The sequence below is a fragment of the Neophocaena asiaeorientalis genome, unplaced genomic scaffold, assembly GCF_003031525.2.
Source record: "Neophocaena asiaeorientalis asiaeorientalis breed wild unplaced genomic scaffold, Neophocaena_asiaeorientalis_V1.1 scaffold629, whole genome shotgun sequence".
Lineage (NCBI taxonomy): Eukaryota > Metazoa > Chordata > Mammalia > Artiodactyla > Phocoenidae > Neophocaena > Neophocaena asiaeorientalis.
The window spans coordinates 3,351,782-3,358,002 of NW_020175468.1; the positions used below are offsets into that span (position 1 = coordinate 3,351,782).

A 6,221-nucleotide genomic window follows, 5' to 3' on the forward strand; every position below is an offset into this window, starting at 1 on the left:
CTTTGTAAAATGGCTTGACAGTTTCTAATAAAGTTAAACATATCCTCATCCAACCCAGCCATTCCACGCCTAGGTATTTACCCAAGAGAAAGGATGGCATATGTCACACAATGATTAGTACCCGAATGTTCACAGCAGCTTCGTGTGTAATGGCCAAACACTGGCAACAGCCCAAAGGTGCACCCACAGCCGAAGGGATAAACAGATCGCAATGTATTATATCTGCACAATGGAATTACTGCACAGCAACAAAAGGAAACGAACCACTAAGATACGCAACATAGATGAACCTCAAAATCACTGTGCTGGGTGGCAGGAGCCAGACACCAAAGAATACAGGCTGTGTGATTCTACTTACATCAAATGCTAGCAAATGTTCTGTGCCTTGACTGGGAAGGCGGTTACACAATAGTACTGATTTGTCAAAATGCATCCAATAAGTACCCTTAAAATGGATGTATCACTTGGGGGGAGGGATAAATTAGAAATCTGGGATTAACAGATACAAACTACTATATATAAAATAGATACACAAGAAGGACCTACCCGTATAGCACAGGGAACTACACTCAATATCTTGTAATAATCTATAATGGAAAAGAATCTGAAAAAGAATATATATATGGGGCTTCCCTGGTGGCGCAGTGGTTAAGAATCCGCCTGCCAATGCAGGGGACACAGGTCGAGCCCTGGTCTGGGAAGATCCCACATGCCACGAAGCAACTAAGCCCGTGTGGCACAACTTCTGAGCCTGTGGTCTAGAGCCCGCAAGGCACAACTACTGAAGCCAGTGAGCCACAACTACTGAAGCCCATGCACCTAGAGCCTGTGCTCCGCAACAAGAGAAGTCACCACAATGAGAAGCCCGCACGCAGCAACGAAGACCCAATGCAGCCAAAAATAGATAAATGAAAGAATATATATATGTATAATTGAATCATTTTGCTGTACACCTGAAACATGGTAAATCAACTACACTTCAATTAAAAAAATTAAAAACATTTTTAAACGGATGTATCACATTAAATATAAATTATACCTTAATGAAGTTCATTACAAAACAAAAACAAACTCTTAACTCCAGACTGCCTGGTTCAAACTGTGACTCCACAAGTTACCAGCTGTGAATTGGGGCACGTATCTTCACTTCCCTGCCTCAGGACCTCTGCACTTGCTGTTCTCTGTCAGGAACACCCTTCCTGCAGATAGCTACGGGGCTTCCACCTCACCTTCTTCAGGTCTTTGCTTAAATGTCACATTTTCAGCGAGGGCAGGTTAAAACGACCACTCGCACCACCAGTCCTCTCCACCCACTTTCCCTTTTTCTCCACTGCATTCAGTACCTTCTGATGAGTCCTATCATGGGTCTCCCCCACCAGCCAGTCAGTCCCCAGACAGCAGGGATTTTAGTCTTGTTCATGCTATATCCCCCTTCCTAGAATAGTGCCTGGCACACAATAGGCACTTCGTAAATAACTGCTGAATAAGTGAGCTAAGGGATACATGTTACTCCCATTTGGGGATGTGAATTGCAAAATGCTCAATAAGTATCTAGTAAAGAAAAGAAGGAGAAAGCACAAGGGAAGATGGAAAGAAATGGGCTTCACCACTCACCTCAAGGATCTGAAGCTCAGAGAGGCGAAGGCACTGGCCCCAAGTCACACAGCAAGTAAGGGGTGGAGCTTGGGTCCCCACTGGGCAGGCTGACACCACCAACCACCTACACTGCACACTGCATGCTACCCCAGAGAAGGGCATGAGCCCAGACCACCATGAAGCCCAGATTTCATCCCCTGAATGACAGGCAGCAAGAAGGATTGGAGGTCTCTGTACACAAAGACTACTCAGTCAAGACACAGAAAGCAGGGGCAGAGAAAACAGGCAGGGAAGAGGGAAGGAGAGTGTTTGGGGGAAAATTAAAGACAAGGCAGTGAAAAACAGTGGTCCCATCCGCCAAGTGGAAACAGAGATGAGAATTTAGATGCACACCCCCACCCCATTTAAAGATGTTCAACATCATTAGCCATTAGAGAAATGCAAGTCAAAACCATAATGGGGGGCTTTCCTGGTGGCGCGGTGGTTAAGAATCTGCCTGCCAATGCAGGGGACATGGGTTCGAGCCCTGGTCCGGGAAGATCCCACATGCCGCGGAGCTACTGAGCCTGTGCGCCACAACTACTGAGTTTGCGCTCTAGAGCCCACGTGCCACAACTACTGAAGCCCACGCGCCTAGAGCCCGTGCTCTGCAACAATAGAAGCCACGGCAATGAGAAGCCTGCGCACCGCGACGAAGAGTAGCCCCCGCTCGCTGCAACTAGAGAAAGCCCACGCGCAGCGACAAAGACCCAATGCAGCCAAAAATAAATAAAAAATTTTTTAAAAAACAAAACATAATGGGATACCGCCTCACACCCAGTAGGATGGTTATGTTAGAAGAGAGAAATTGGAATCCTCATGCATTACTGGTGGGAAAGTAAACTGGTGCAGCCGCTGGGGGAAAAAGTCTGGCAGTACCTCGATAACTGAACACGGAGTTACCATTTAACCCAGGAATTCCACTCCTAGGTATAGACCCAAGAGAATTAACATACAACCACACAGAGACTTGTGTACAAATGCCCATACCAGCATATTCACAAGAGACAAAAAAGTGGCAACAACCCAAATGTCTATCAGTGGATAAATAAAACCTGGTATATTCATATAATAGAACATTAAGCAGCCAGAAAAAAGAATGAAGCACTGATCCATGCTACGACATGGACGAACCTTGAAATCAGTGAAAGATGCCAAGTACAAAAGACCACACGCATACTGTATGATTCCATTCATGTGAAATGTCCAGACAGACAAATCTATAGAAACAGAAAGTAGATTAATGGTGATCACGGGCTTGTAATGGGGAAGGAGAGCTGGGGGAAATGAGGAGACGTCTCATGGAAATGGGATTTCTTTTGAGGGTGATGAAAATATTCCAGAATCAGAAAACGGTGATGGTTGTACAACCCTGTAAATATACTAAAACCCACTGAACTGTGTACTTTCAAACAGTAAATTTTATGGTATGTGAATCACATCTCCATGAAAAGAAGTAATTAAAAAAAGCACATCCCAGGGCTTCCCTGGTGGCGCAGTGCTTGAGAGTCCGCCTGCCGATGCAGGGGACGCGGGTTCGTGCCCCGGTCCGGGAAGATCCCACATGCCGCGGAGCGGCTGCGCCCGTGAGCCATGGCCGCTGAGCCTGCGCGTCCGGAGCCTGTGCTCCGCAACGGGAGAGGCCACAGCAGTGAGGGGCCCGCATACCGCCAAAAAAAAAAAGCACATCCCTTGATGATACCAAATGACCATAATTTTTACTAGGTTTGACAAGTCATTGTGGCTATGTAAGAAAATGCCTAGTTTTGCTTTTTAAATACACACTTGAGTTTGTAGAATTAAAATGACAGGAGATCTGGGATTTGCTTTAAAATACTGATACTTCAACAGCAACAAAAAAGATACCGATACAAGCAAGTGTGGCCAGATCTCGATCTATGGAACCTGGGGATAAGTAAGGAGGGTTCATTATGCAGTTCTCTCTAATTTTGTATACAGTTGGAAATTTTCATTAATAAATTTTTTTTTTCTTCTGCACACCCTTTGTCCCAGCAATTCCACCTCTGGGCTTTTTAACTTACACGGTGCTCACATTACTCACATTCATGCAAATCAACAGGTGTTCACACGGTACCTCACTGTGGTCTTGTTTGTGATAGCCTAGAACTAACCTAAGTTTCCAGCAGATGGGGACTGGTTCAGCAAGTTAGGGCCCTCCAATGGAATAAATACCGTGCAGCTGAGAAAGACACAGAACTTGACAAGTTAGAACCCCCAGGATATATCATTAAAAGCTAAAGGCAAAGGCCAGAACAGTGTTAGAATAACTTGTCATTAGTGCCTTAAAAAATGGGGGGGTGGGGCATGAAGAGAGAGGGAGGGAAGGAAGGAGGGAGAAGGAGAAGAGAGAGAGAGAGAGGGAGAGATGCTTACACATGCTCAAAATGTCTGTTTGAAAAGAGGGCCCCAAACTATAACCATTTACCTCTGGGAAGAGGATGCGGGTACCGATAGCTGGGAGCTGGGAGAGGGAGGGAGACTTTTCACTAGAAATCTCTGATATTATTCGAGTTTTCTACTTGGGTGCGTTGTTCCTATTTAAAAAAAAGAAAAAAAAAGTTTTTTAAGCCCCAAAGAAGAGCTGTTTCCTACACGTGGCCCCGTCCCCACACATCTCCCCTGGGGCTGGATTAGAAGGATCTGGTTGTCCCCTCTGTTCCCTCCCAGGGGTGGGAGGCCAGGCAGGGCTGAGGCTTCCCTGCTGGGAGAGCAGAACCGCCCTGTGGGACTGCCCAGGGCTCCCTGGAAATGATTTCCAGACTCCTAAGCCCTCGGCTGAGGCTGGGGGAGGGGGAGATACAACACAGGAAGACGAGGAAGAGAAAGGAAAAGAGGAAGGGCAGGGAGGGAGAGAGGGAAGGGGAAGCCTGTGTACCTGTCAGCACGCAAAGGAAGCACAGGCCTGGGCAGGGGGTGGCTGGAAATGCCATCTTCCACCTCAGCTGAAGAAATAGCCAAGTAGCTTTATTCACAGTTGACAAAAAGTGAAAACCACCCAAATGTCCACCAATTGACAAGTGGATAAAGCAGATGTGGTACCTTTGTACAACAGAATATTATTCAGCCATAAAAAGGAATGAAGCACTGATCCATGCTACAACGTGGATGAACCTTGGAAACAATACGTGAAATGAAAGCAGCCAGACAGAAAAGACCACATCTTGCGTGATTCCATTTGTACGAATGTTCAGAAAAGGTAAATCCCCAAAGATAAAGTAAATGAATGGTTGCCAGGGATTAGGGGAAAATATACAGGGTTTCCTTTTGGGTGATGAAATTGTTCTCGAACTAGATTGTGAGGATGGTTGCAACTCTGTAAATGTACTAAAACCCACTGAATTGTACACTTAAAGGGGAGAAATTCATGGTATGCAAATATCTCAATGTTTAAAAAGAAAAAAAAAAAAAGGAATGAAGCACTGATCCATGCTACAACGTGGATGAACCTTGAAAACACACTGCATGAAAGCCAGACCCAAAAGGTCGCATAGTGTAGGGCTCTATTTATAGCAAATGTCCAGAACAGGCAAATTCATGAGACAGAAAGCAGGTTAGGACTTGCCAGGGGCTGGATGGAAGGGGGAATGGGGAGCAATTGTTAAGGATACGGGGTTTCCATTTGGGGGGATGAAAATGTTCTGGAACTAGGTTGTGGGGATGGCTGCACAACTCTGGGAATGTACCAGAAAACCACTGAACTGTATGCTTTAAATGGGGGAATTATGGTTATGTGAATTATACCTCAATAAAACTGCTCAAAATTTTAAGCAAGGAAAAACCGGAAGGAAGGGAGGAAGGGAGGGAAGGAGGGAGGCAGAGAGGGAGGAAGGAACTGGTCACATGACGTTCCCTCAGCACGGCCCCCATCCCCCAAACGCACGTGGCAGCGCCCAGACCCCCGCCTCCAGCCCTAGCTGAATTTCCTGGGTGCCCTCCATGACCCAGGTGGGACACCCCCAGCACGTCCCTGGGTCACTTCCCTCTGTACCCACTACTGGCCCTGGGATGGGGGCGCCACGTGTGAGAGGTGAGTATGAAGCTTTAGCCTCTCATTCCATCCACCACACCCCACCCCCCAACCCCACCAAAGCCAAAAATGGGCAAGAAAACACAGAAACCACAAAGGCATGTGAAATGTGCTGGGTTTGTAGAATTTTCTAAGTGTGTAAAGTGCTGATTTCAGAGGCAGAAATACCTTTATACTTCAAAACACAAAACCAAGCAAACACAGAAACCTTTAGACTTCAACAAAAAGTGAAAACACACACACACAGAGCAAATCAGGCCAGAGGGACCTGAGGGAACCCCCCTCTGCCCCGCCACACTCTGCGGTGCCTTGGGAGGTTAAGTTGGTTAGGAGGTGAGATTTAGGACTGTTATTTCAGCAGGGGGGACAGAAAAACACACACAGTTCCTAAGCGATTCTTTTATGAAATAATAATCTATAGACATATGTTCTCATGGCAAGCAACCAAGCTATTGATTCCACAGAATTCCTGGGAACAGCTTTCCCAGCTCAGTTCTCTCCCTCTCACCCCACCCCCACGCAGACCCTCTCTTACAAC

The 6,221-nt window shown here is 46.4% G+C and overlaps 1 long non-coding RNA gene across 1 annotated transcript in view; it reads right to left on the bottom strand.

Annotated features, from left to right (window-relative positions):
• Positions 1-4,191, bottom strand: part of LOC112415600 (uncharacterized) — a 28,302-nt gene extending 24,111 nt beyond the window's left edge. Inside the window, exon 1 of the long non-coding RNA XR_003006333.1 lies at positions 4,082-4,191. This is a non-coding gene — a long non-coding RNA (uncharacterized LOC112415600). The remainder of the gene's footprint in view (positions 1-4,081) is intronic.
• Positions 4,192-6,221: the final 2,030 nt, after the last annotated feature.